The sequence below is a fragment of the Budorcas taxicolor genome, chromosome 11 (assembly GCF_023091745.1).
Source record: "Budorcas taxicolor isolate Tak-1 chromosome 11, Takin1.1, whole genome shotgun sequence".
Lineage (NCBI taxonomy): Eukaryota > Metazoa > Chordata > Mammalia > Artiodactyla > Bovidae > Budorcas > Budorcas taxicolor.
Window position 1 is genome coordinate 30084355 of NC_068920.1, and position 13469 is coordinate 30097823.

General features: G+C 44.8%; 1 pseudogene; it reads left to right on the forward strand.

Annotated features, from left to right (window-relative positions):
* Positions 1 to 808: 808 nt before the first annotated feature.
* On the forward strand, positions 809 to 8593 carry LOC128055551 (BOLA class I histocompatibility antigen, alpha chain BL3-7-like; annotated as a pseudogene).
* The last annotated feature ends 4876 nt before the right edge of the window (positions 8594 to 13469 follow it).

Below are 13469 nucleotides of genomic sequence, written 5' to 3' on the forward strand. Positions count from 1 at the left end.
AAGAGGCAGACACAAAATCTCTACCTATGGGGTTTAGGTATACCATTTTTGTTTTGCTTTGTGTTTCTCTGTCCCTCTTTTTCTCATTCTCTAGTTCTTGTTCTACTCAAGTCCTTTAAAAAAACTTTTTATTTTGAAATAGTTGCAGATTAACAGAAAGGTTTAAAGATAGTATAGAGAGGTCTTGATTACCTTTGACCTTTTCCCCAATGGTTATACATTATACAATCAGGTTCCACATATACAATCAGGAAGGAATCACCACTGCCAGTTTCTCCCTGAGAAACAATGTCTCCCACATCTGGGACCCTCACTTTGAAGACTTACACCTAAGACATGGGCCTCCAAAACATACCTCTGAAAGTCAATGTAGTTTGTGTCCATGAAATCCATGAGACTATAAGGAACTAAGAAACAGGCTCACCCAGACTCACTGAGGCTATCTCTCCAGGGCACAGGACACAGACACAGACTGAAACCTCCAGCTTGTCCCTGAAAAAAGCCTATTTCCTTATCTTAAAAGCTAAGACTTCTAACACATATCTAGGGGTCAACTGCAATCTTCACCAAACACCTAAGAAGCCAACAGGTGCCATCATCATGCCCTCCCTCTGTCCCACCCCAGGTCACCAGTGTCTCTGTGAAGAGTTTGTGCACACATATGGCTGCCCAGGTGTTGTGGTTGCTGCCAGAGGGAACACTCCTTGATCACCTGGTTCAGTGGCCTGCGTTCCTGGGTCCAACAGGACAGTAGCAAAAAAAGAAACAGCCTGTAACTGGCTACCTGCACCTGCCCACCCAGGGCTCAATGTGGAGGGAACAGAGAGAAACACCCATCTCCCAGTCATCTCCTGGAAGAGGTAAAATTGCATGTTTGAAAAGTTATTGCCTCGGGTTCGGTCAGATCGCCTACGACGGCAACAATTACCTTGTCCTGAATGAGGACTTGTGCTTCTGGACCACAGTGGACACGGCGGCTCAGATCTCCAAGCTCAAGCCTGAGCACAGCGGTGCTGTGGGGAACAGTAGGAACTATCTGTATGGGGACTGAGGAGGGTGGCTCCACAGACACCTGGAGAACCGGAAGGACATGCTGCTGCACGCAGGTATGAGGGGCGCGGGGCCTTCCTGATCCCCGCTAGGGCTGATCCTGGCTTCCCACGAGGAGAAGAAAGTGGGGTCAATGTGGACACAGCACCCCGATTCCTGTCAGCAGAGGGAGGAATCCACCCAGGTTTTCATATTCTGTACAAGAGAGTGACTGACCAGTGGCCCCACTTCTCTGAAGGACAATTAAGGAATCCAGTCTCTTTGGGGAAGAAGCAGGAACCCATCCCTGAGATAACTGGTCAGCGGTGCCCCTTCCCCCTGGGTGCCATCTTGTGAACCATGACTGTCTCTCAGGGCCAGGTCTCACCCTGAGAACATGTTTGGAGGCCTGACCCAGCTTTTCTGAGTCATTCGGCCTCCACCCAAGTCAGGACCATTACTTTGTATTCACTCCCTTACATAGTGCCTCCTACCTTGGCTCTCACCCTGACTCCAGAACTTTCCAAGGACTCAGGAACATGCCCAGACCTCTGAGTCCAGGCTGGTGTCTAGTGTTTGTGCTGCTTTTTTCAAACCCATTGTCCTGTTTATTCTCAGGATGGTCACAGGATGCTGCTTCAGGGACCCATGGAAGTAACACTAAATGGGAATTTTCTGATTCATCCTCCAGAGACCCTCCAAAGACACATGTGACCCAGCACCCCATCTCTGACCGTGAGGTCCCCCTGAGGTGCTGGGCCCTGGGCATCTACCCTGAAGAGATCTCACTGACCTGGCAGCGTGACACGGAGGACCAGACCCACTACATGGAGCTTGTGGAGACAAGACCTTCAGGGAATGGAAGCTTCAAGTTGTGGGCAGCCCTAGTGGTCCCTTCTGGAGAGGAGCAGCACAAGGGGCTTCAAGAGACCCTCACACTGAGATGGGGTAAGGAGGAGGCTGGGGTGGAGCTTCTTCTCAGATAAAGCTGAAGCCTTTCTGGACCCCTTCAGCAACGTCAGGACTCAAACCTGAGGTCTGGGGCCCTTCTCTTTCCTCCACAGAACCTCCTCAGCTCACCGTCCCCAACACAGAATCATTGTTAGCTTGGTTCTACTCGTGGTCACTGGAGCTGGGATCTGGAGGAAGATGTGCTCAGGTAGGGAAGGGATGGGGGCATCTGAGTTTTCTTGTCTCACTGGGAGTTTCAAACCCAGGTAAATGCTTACCTGCCTAATTATTGGAAAGTACCCTCCACATACACATGTGGAGTCTGAGCTGATGCTAACACTGACCCTTTTGTAAAGTACATGTGAAATGAAAGACAGATTATTCACTTTGTAATTTCAGTTGGGGGCCTGTCTCTCAGCATGTGACAATCAGAGGGGAGGGTCCCTGCTGAGGACAGACCTCCAGAAGGGCGGTTGGTCCAGTCCCCTCAACAGCACCTTTCTTCATTCTCCTGATTTTGTCCTGGATTTTGGTCACAGTTCCCAAAAGTTCTGTGGGGTCCAGCACTAGGGAGTTCCTCTAGGATCTCATGATTCAGTCTTCTCTATGGCCTCTCTCTTGATGTTTGCTTCTTGCAGGTGAAAAAGGAGGGAGCTACACTCTGGCTGCAAGTAGGTACAGAGGGGATGTGATTCCTGAGACCCTCGCCAGAGTGCAGGCAAGAGGCCATGGTGGGCTCACCTTCCTCAAAATTCCTTCTCTAGTTTCTCTCCTGTGGGTTCTGACCACATCATGTCCACACGGATGTCTGGAGGAAGTTCTCTCTGGGCAGGGGAGTCTCCTGTGCAAATGCACAAGGGCAGGAAAGTGTCTGCATTCAAGGAAGAGCCAGAAGGCAGGTGTGGCTGGCCTAATGAGGAACTGAGATTAGATCCCATGTTTTGCCAGATCATACAGACCTAGATGATATTAGAAGGGTGTTAATGTCGTCTGAGTAAGATGTGGATTCGTAAGATGGTGTAAACAGAAGACAATCCATTGTGACTCCCCTTTAGAAGCATCAGTCTGGTTGCTGTACGTAATTAGGAGGTGAAGGGTGACTGATGTACTAAAGGAAACTGTAGGAAATAGTGCAGTGACCGGGCTGGAGATGCTGGTCTAGACAGCATCTAGACAGTCGGGAGTAGAGCCTGAGAATCTACATTCATAACAAGTTTGTGGCTGATGCTGCTGGCTTTCAGATCACAGATTTAGTAGTGAGAATATAGACCAGGATTCCCACATGGCTGTGCATCAGCCTTCCCTGTAGGACTTGTTCATAAGGGATTCCTGGACTCTGTGCCCAACACTCTTAGATGTTTGGTCTAGGAGGAGACCTGAGTATTTTGTAAGAAACCCGACAAGCAGTCCTGATGCTCAGTCAGGTTTGGATCCACTGGGGCTTGTGATCAGAGAGTGATCAAGATGGGGAAGGGCTTAAATCCACACTTAAACGGGAAGAAAAAGTTAAGACATTTTCTGGGAGATACATGTTTTCTCTTCCAAGAAGGATAAACAGCTGGACGTTTTAGAAAGTAGTCTGATATCATAAAGTCTCTGAGTTGCTAAGAGAGCAGATATAAATGTTCTCAGCACAAAAAGGAAATGGTAATTATGTGACATCACACAGGTGTAAGCTAAAGTTGTGGTGCTGATCGTTGTGGTGCTGATCATTTTGCAATAGAGAAAAGTATCAAATCACAGGTTGTACACTTACTCAATATTTTATATCAATCATATCTCAATAAAGCACAGGAAAAAATCTCTGAAAGTTTCCCTACATGATAGCCTTATGATGTTCTTCATGGGAAGAAAAAGGATTTCAATTTGGTGCAAAGGAGAGAAAGAGAATGAGATCTGTGGTTTATTTTATTTCAGGAAAAGTCACAGAACAACCTGAGGATTCACAGCCAGCACAGCATCCACAGTCTCTCCCAGGTGGGGAACCACATGGGAACCACCACCCCTGCACGGGGAGCAGAAGCCTCTGTTCACAAAACAGACACTCCCTGAGCTGGAGGATGGACTCTGGTGCTAACCCTGCTGTCTCTGCTGCCCTTGGCAACTCAATGACACTACTGCCATTTACTCTGTGCAGGTCAAAACCTTCAGCGTGGTGTCAGCCTCTCTGTCTCAGTTCACTTTAGTTCATCGCTCAGTCATGTCTGACTCTTTGTGACCCAGTGGACTGCAGCACGCCAGGCTTCCCTGTTCATCATCAACTCCCGGAGATTACTCAAATTAATGGCCATCGAATCAGAGATGCTTTCCAACCATCTCATCCTCTGTCATCCCCTTCCCCTTCTGCCTTCAATCTTTCCCAGCATTAGGGTCTTTTCAAATGAGTCAGTTATTTGCATCACGTGGCCAAAGCATTGGAGTTTCAGCATCAGTCTTTCCAATGAATACTCAGGGCTGATTTCCTTTAGGATGGACAGGTTCAATCTCCTTGCAGTCCAGGGGACTCTCAAGAGTCTTCTCCAGCACCACAGTTTAAAAGCATCAATTCTTCTGCACTCAGCTTTCTTTATAGTCCAACTCTCACAGCCATATCTGACTACTGGAAAAACCATAGCTTTGACTAGATTGACCTTTGTTGGCAAAGTAATGTCTCTGTTTTTTAATAAGGTGTCGAGGTTGGTCATAACTTTTCTTCCAAGGACCAAGTGTCTTTTAGTTTCATGGCTGCAGTCACCATCTGCAGTGATTTTGGAGCCCAGAAAAATAAAGTCAACCACTGTTTCCACTGTTTCCCCATCTATTTGCCATGAAGTGATGGGACCGGATGCCATGATCTTAGTTCTCTCTGTCTCACTGTGTCCTTATTTGCAGTCCATGTGACTGGAGGAACCTAGTGCCATGTCCACCTGCAGAAATGTTTAGGAAACAAGCTTTTCTCCTTCATGGTAGGAGGTGATCTCAGACTCTGACCAAAATGTTTAAGTGTGAAATTCCCTTCAGCTGGGAAGCGGGTATAGATTTGGAGGTAGAGGTGAGGATTGTCATTGTTTAGTCTCTAAGTCATGTCTGACGCTTTGGGACCCCATGGACTATAGCCTGCACAGCACCTATGTCCATGGGATTTTCCAAGCAAGAATACTGGAGTGGGGACACCATTTCCTTCTCCAGGGGATCTTCCTGACTCAGGGATTAGACCTGGGTCCTGCTTGACAGACAGATTATTTACCACTGAGCCACCAAGGAAGTCCCAGAGGTGAGGGTAAGTGATGGAGAAAATGTATTTGGACCAATGATCTAGACCAGAACTTAATCTAGTACATTCTAGGCACTTGGGTTTGGCTGGATGAATGAGTAACTAACATATGACATCTTTCACTTCTCTAATGTTCTGTGATGCGATCTAGCTTCTGTCTACTTTAGTTTATATTCTAGATAAGTGGAGTCCATTTTTGAATGATGAAATGATTATTCAGAATGTCCTCTCCTTGCCTTTGTCTCTTTCTAGGATTAAAAAGCCAATATCTATAAGTCTGCATGGGTTCGATATATATATATATACATGCATGTGTGCTAAGTCACTTCAGTTATGAATGTCTCCTGCAACCCTATGGACTGTTCCCTACCAGGCTCCTCTGTCCATGGGATTCTGCAGGCAAGAATACTGGAGTGGGTTGCCATGTCCTCCTCCAGGGGATCTTCCCAACCCAGGGACCATACTCTCATCTCTTGCAGCTCATGCACTACAAACAGTTTCTTTACTGCTGAGCAAAGAGGAAAGCCCATGTGTGTGTGTCTTTGTGTGTATATACTGGTATTTTATATTGCTTTATATTCCCTTTTATATGAACATCTTACTGGAGACATTATCCATAATATTTATCACTTTATCTGTTTGTGACCCCCATCAAAGTCTTAAAAAATTACTAGTTCATACACCAAACTACTAATTTCACCAAACTACCACATTTATATTTTGGCCGAAATAATTATTTCCTTCGTCTTGTAGTTATGGAAACGTTTTGTACTTTATTAGTTTTATTTGTTTTCCTGGAAGAGGAAGCCTTAAAACCAAGCCCACCACGTTACTGGAAATGGACTCTCCATGACATATTTTTTCACTCCTGCTATTTTTCTGGTGCCAGGGCAGGTGCCTGAATATATATCTACCTAAACAATGGGGACTTGGTCCATGGAGAGCTAACAATTCAACTATCTTAGCAGATCCAATGACATTTTTTCTTTTTTTTCATCCAACAAGAAGCCAAAACTTTTTTGATAGAAACAGGACAAATTTCAAGCCCAGATACAGTTACTCTTTTGAAATACCAAAGAAGGTCCTCTTTCCAGATGGCTACATTGTTAATTCCATATTAGCATATACAATATCATGACTGTTGTTCTTCAGAGCTGGGACAACATTTGCTCTCGACACATTTGCTTGTGACATGACCAGTTCTGTGCCCTTCACCTCCACATCTGCCACATCTGTTTCAACAGCCTCTTTCTCTTCACACTCCTCTTGTACAGTTGGAGTCTGGGTGTTTTCTGGAATGGTTGAGATAATTTCATCTTGAACTTTTCATTCTCAGCAGCTACTAACTGTGTTTGCTGAGATAAAAACTCAATCATGGTTTAAAAAAAAAAAAAACTATGTCGGATTCTGATGCTGGCAATTACCAGTGTGGATTGAAATAAAGTAGTCTACTTGCTTATGGTCACTTTCAATGTCTGTATGTTTCTTATTGTGACCTGATAGCAAACATCTCAGAAACCAGCAATGGCTCACAGAAGAGGTAAAAGTATCATTAGTTCAGGTGGAGTTGTATTTAGGAACCTACCCTGGCACCAGAAAAATATCAGGGATGAAAAAATAAGTCATGGAGATTCCATTTCCAGTAACATGGTGGGCTTGATTTTAAGGCTACCTCTTCCAGGGAAACAAAATAAAAATAATTAAGTATGAAAAGTTTCCATGACTACAATATGAAGGAAATAATTGTTTAGGACAAAATATAAATGTGGGCAGTACTCCAGAGGGAAAATTTGTTTTTATTCTTAGGGTGTTAGCCAAATCTGGAAAAATCTTACCTCTGATTTTCTCAAGTTTATGAGCTATAACAGGAAATATAAGCCAGAACTTATTTGTGTGGGGAGCTAAGAGGCATCACCTCCTTGAAAATCCAGAAACCAGGATTCATATCGTCAGGGAGGATGTAGAGATATTGCCTGCACGCATGTTCAGTCAATTAACATGTCCAAATCTCTGCCCCCACCATAAACTATAGCCCACCTGATTCCTCTGTCCATGGGATTATCCCAGCAAGAATACAGAAATGGGTAGCCATTTCCTCCTTCCAATGTCGTCCCAACCCAGATATTGAACCTGCATCTCCTGCTTTGGCAGGCGGATTGTTTACCACTGAGCCACCTGGGAACTGTAGAGATATTGGAAGCATGTAACATGCTGGTGGGAATATAAAATGGTGCTGCCACTTTGGAAAATGCTCTGAAAGTTTCTCAATGTTTGAACACAGATTTACTGTATCAGTTCTGCAGATTATCCTACTCAGGGTGGACCCACAGTGACACAGATTGTTCAGTGACTGTGCAGCCCACGTGTGACCATGTCCAGGGCGTAGGGCTCACTACCTCGTGCTCCTGCTTCTCTTACCTGGAACATCCCTGTGCAGACGGACTCTGAGATGCACACAAGTGTCCCTGCCTCCTGGGTTCACACCTTGTGGACTCTCCTCCCCTGAGTGTGGGTGGGAGCTGTGACCTGCTTCTGACCAGTAGAATATGGCAACAGGGACATCACTCCTGAGATTAGATCACAGAAGAGCAAACCCCATCTTGCTGGCTGACTTTCTCCTTGTCTTCCCTGCTTGCAATCTCTGATGAAGGAAGCAGCTGGGCTGGAAACATCTTTGTTTCACGAAACTGAGGTCAGCCCCCTACCAACATCCAGCAGAATACTAAGGCCTCCAGTCTAACAGCTCAGAGGAAGCCACTTAGTGTTCTCCCTTCAGGCAGCCCTTGCCTTTCTTGAAGACAGACACGCTGCTTTCTCTTTACAGCATAATGTCAAGTTCTCTGGCGATCCTAGTTACTTTCCTCTAGCTCCATCCAGGAGGCCCTGGAAGGGAGCAGCACGCAGGGTGGGAGGAAGTGCTGGTGAGCAGGAGTGTGGCCAGACCCCTCCTTGGAGAGATGTTCCCAGGGAGTCAGTTGGAAGAAGAGCAGTCAGGGCAGTGAGATGGGAAGGAGAAGAGTGAACACCCCTGGGACCTCAGGTCCACATGAGGCTGTGTTTCAGGCTGTGAAATATCACAGTGATGAGGAAACCCTGCACAGCCCCTGCTGGTCTTCCCCCTTCAGCATCTGGAGAGCCCAGCTCACACCCGATGCAAACACCGCTGACGGCCCACAGCCCAGATGTGAGCCCCTCTTCCCCAACCTCCAGCGAACACACTCCATCAGCCAACATAGGCCCAGCTCTCCTGTCACTTCAGACCCTGGGACCACCTGTAGTGAGTGTGGGAAACACAACAGACTCCCCGCCAGTCTCAGAGCCCAGAGGGCAAGGGAAGCTGTCAGAGCCCAGAGGAGGTGACCCTTAGTGAGGCAAGTGGACAGTGTACAGGAGTCAACACAAACCTTAGGACACACTTGGGCTCAGCAGTCAGTTTCCTTAGAGTCGTGGCTCAGCCAATTGAGAGTCAGTCAAACCCCCACAGACCTCAGTTTCCGTGTCTGCAAAATGGGCTTGAGAGCTGTCCCTATCTCATGGATTCATATGAGATTTAAATTAATTTATGTAAATACCTGAAAACAGTACCTGACAGGTTTATTAAGGGAGAAACCTGGGAAGGAAGAGAGCCCAGGTATGTGGCTCCTGTTTCTCTCAAGAGGAAGAGGACAAGTTCTCCCAACACTCATCACTCAGCCTCTTCTTAACTCCTATGCAGAGGGGAAGTGTCTTTTCTCTTATCCCCCTTATCTCCCTTGAGGGAGGAGGGGCATCAGGAGAGGCCAGGGTGGGGTCAGGATGAGGAAGCATCAGAGCAACACAGGAATATTACAGCAGTGGGAAAACACAGCTATATATTGGTTATTTTTCATTGAATATCCAGCATCCTGGAGTACAGCATCCCAAAATTTCTGGCTGTTACCTCTAAGCTCACACATCAGCTGAGGCATTAAGAGGCCCCTCCTGGGGCTTCCCTGGTCGTCCAGTAGTTGGGAATCTGGCTGTCAATGCAGGGAACACCAGTTTGGTCCCTGGTATAGGAAGATCTCACAAACCGTGGGGCAGCTAAGCCTTTGGCCACAACTGCTGAGTTGCACAATCCAGAGGCCTGACCTACAACAAGAGAAGAGACTGCAGTGAGCAGCCCGCATACCACAGCTAGAGAGTAGCCCCTGCCTGCTCTCTGAACTAGAGAAAGCCCGCATGTAGCAACAAAGACCCAGCACAGCCAAAAATAAACAAAATTTGAAAGAGAGAGAGACCATTCCACTGTTACATTAGCTGAGTGCTTCGCAGGGATGGATATCTGATAAGACAAGTGAGTCCTGACCATGGGCATTGTCTTACCTCCTTTACCAACAAATAGGTCCTGTTTTATCTCAGGCAACATTGATAGATCACGAACTTTAAGTCCAAGGACAGTATTGCTGACAGAGTGCTGCAGGCAGGGAAGATAAAGCCTATATTTAGCAGATAAGTCAACTCATGCCAAAAAAGATTATTTGCTATTAATGTAATGTTTTGTATTTGTTGTCTCAGGGCCTGTTGGGAGAAGGATGTGCTAATACCCTTCTGGAAAGCCTATTAACAACTTCCACATCTTATAGTTCTTTGAATCTCCTGGAGTATTGTCTGTCAGGTACATTATCCCCAGGGTTGCCACTGGGAAACCCACATGGGGATAAGTAACTATTACTGGAGTTGAGGGAGACTGGGTTCCCAGAGGCTACAAAGAAACTGTAAATTTCAATGTAAGGAAGTCCTGCAGTCATTCCAGTTCTCACTAAGCCGAACATACACTCCTCAAGAATCATTCCATCTCTCATCCTTCTACATTTGGAGGTAAAGGAAACATTCTCTCTCTTTTATTTTTCCCATTATGCTGGAGGCTGACTTGGAAGCCAAAGGCTCTTCCCAGGAGAACCTTGCATCCTGATATGAGCATCTGGTAAGTACAATGACCTTTACCTGGTCAAGGCTGTTAAGAAATGAGTCAGCCTTGAAGATGAGCACTGTGTGACTCTCTTCCTTTTTCTCAAATCTAGTTTTTCCTTCTCTCTCTGCAGGCAGGTTTCCTTTGTTTTTCAGTCCACACAGCATGAAGTGGCAGTAGCTTAAATTCTAAAGTTTCATATGTCCTCTACGCATGAGCTAACCATACTTCACCTGGCCATCCCCCACCACCCTTCAAAGACCCCTGAGTGAAAGGGCAGAGTCTTTGATGAAAGGATGGAGATAATCACAAGGGCCACTTTCCCTTGCACATTTCTCTTTAAGTAGAAGAGAAAGATCTACACACTAGAAGTAGCTACTTTAAGGTAGAGAGGCCTTCTACACTTTGAGTGCAAAGTGGTGAAAGTCGTTTGCATTTTGGGACCCAGAAAACTCAGGGCTGCATCAACATTAGTCACATTGGCAGCTCAGAGACCACTGGTGCCTGACATAGCATCACTTTGTCAAAGCAGGCACTGGCAGAACAGTAGTGATGAGCAACTTAGATGAGAAGGGGAAGAAAATAGAGGGTTCTGCTCACCAGGAACAGAGTTCATGTGAGATCTTTCTGGGAACTCTAGATAGAAACAGTGGCAAATAATAAAAGCAGAGATTTCTGTTGTGCCAGCCAGATGTAGAGCTGAGGGAAAGCCCAGAGAGAAGAAACCTCCCAAGAAGGACTTTTCATAATTTTCTTCCTTCTGCTTCTTGCAAAGCTCAGAGCCTGCCTTCCCCTCCATCTTTGCCCACTTGATATCCCATGGTGAAACGCTAAAGTCTCCACAGGTGTCAGAGAACACTTTTTCAGCAAACATTTCTGAATGTCCCCCTATGTGGCAAGAGTAATGCCAAGTGATATGATACAACTCCAGCCTGTGTTTCCTGAAACTGTATCAGCCCATAGGCCCAAGAGTGATAATAAACAACAGGCTGTTGTTTTATCTACTATTTTATTTACTATTTCAATCCCACCTAGGACTTCCCAGGTGGCTCAATGTTCAAGAATCCACCTGCCAATGCAGGAGACACGGGTTCAGTTCCTGGGTCAGAAGATCATCTGGAGAAGGAAATGGTGAACCCACTCCAGCATTCTTGCCTGGGAAATCCCATGGACAGAGGAGCCTGGCGGGTACAGTCCACAAGGTCACAAAAGAGTCAGACATGACTTAATGACTAAACAACAACAATCCTTGCAGTCTGGCCAAAGTGAACTCTTTCTGGCAGTTCCCAGGAAGTTCTTGCATGAGCTCTGTGTCCTCTGGAGTTTAAAGCACCTGTGCCTCTCTCCACTTTGCCTATCTTGGTGTAGAATATCTCTCTCTTCCCTTGAGTTTCATTACTCCATCACTGAAAAAATAGCCCAAGAGAGGCCCTCCACTATCTTTAGCTTCTGCCACCAGACTCTCTATCCCTTTGGCTAAGACACAAGGCAGTGGGGCTGGGTGAAGAATCAGTAATAGAATCAGAGATGGTGTTGTCTGGCATCCTCCGGCATGCATCTCATTCTACCCCAAAGTCAGTCTCTCTTCAGAGGCAAATATAAGTCTACATTTATAAAACTGGATTTCCGTACACAAAGGCAAAAAAGATTCAGTCTGTGGGATCACCAAACTATCTTACAAGCACAAAAGGGTCTTGAAACCAAAACAATAAATACATAAATGTTTATATTCAGAAATATTTATATATACTATATTTACATAGCATATATTTTATATATTTATTCTACATTTTATACATAATCTCAACTGCCAGATAGCCTGGGATAAATACCACTATGAAATAAACACTGAGGAGACTTATTTCTACCTGATATAAGAAAACACTTCTTAAGTCTTTAAGTATATTAACGTATTCATTCATTACATGTTGATTCAACTGCATTCAACTGCACGCATTGCAATACATGTCGATTGTTTACTGTATGTCAGGCACAATTCTGCACATATAATGATTTTGTTGTAAAAAGACAAATTTCCTGATCTTATACATCTGTCATTTTCCTGATGCAGATTAGAAAATAAATAAGAAATTTTTTTTAAGAAACAAGAAAATTCTGGAGCATAACCAGTGATCTGAAGACGAAAAGCAGGGCAATGCAATAGACAATATCTTGAGTGAAGTTTTAGTTGGGGCGGTCAGAGAAGTTGGAAATGAGAAAACCAGATAGACAGGAACATTGGGTATTAATGTTGGGAAATTGTAAAGATGAGAGGGTTTCGCTGGTGACTCAGTGAATAAGAATCTGCCTGCCAGTGAAGAGGACATGGGTTCAGTTGTGAACCAGGGAGTTCTCACACCCCTCAGAGCAACGAGGCTCGTGCACCATAACTACGGAGCCTGTACTCTAAGCCCAGGAGCCACAACTATTGAGGCCATGCACTGCCAACTAGTGAAAACTGCATGCCCCAGACACCGTGCTCCACAAAAAGAGAAACCTGTGCGCCGCAAATGGAGAAAGCCCCAACACATCAATGAAGAACCAGCACAGCCAAAAATAAATAATGAATAAATTAAAAATAAAAATTCTAAAGGTGGGAAATGAGGATAGAAAGAGAAAATACTTGAGAGGTAAGAAAAGGATTATGAAGGCTCTTGTATGCCACAGTGAGGAATTTGGAATTTGAGTTGAAGGCAATTGAAAACCACTGGAAGTTTTCGAGAAGGGAAGTGAGGCATTTCTTTTAGGAAGGATAATTCTTTTGGCAATAGGCAAGAAGGCTGTAACTCCTAAATTCACTTTCTAAAACCCTTATAGTTTTGAAACTTCTTCCATATTATAACTTCTTTGACAAAATTATTTTGTGAACCTACTATACATGCTAAACTCTTTTCCAGGCTAAAGTACTATTATGAGATATTTCTCCTCATACGTATTATTTACTATTAATATTGCCTCACGGTTTGTGTGCGGTGTGTGTGTCTATGAAAGAGAGAGACATACAGACAGACAAGATTGATTTCTAAAATGAGACCAGATGATTTTATGAAAAAGAGAATGATTAATGTGAGGTCTGAATTTATAGAAATGCACACAAAAGGTTGAAAAAGAATATTTGCTTTTTCATATTGAGCAATTTTAAAAGACATAAAAAAAGAAAACCAAAACTCATTGATGCTTTGCTGCATTTTCACTGAAAGTGGTAACAATGAGAGTTTCTGAGGCTTAGTCCCTCTGGAACATACAGTATGGACAATGAATTCTAAATCACTTCCAATAAAAGTTTTCCAATCAATAGACATGATT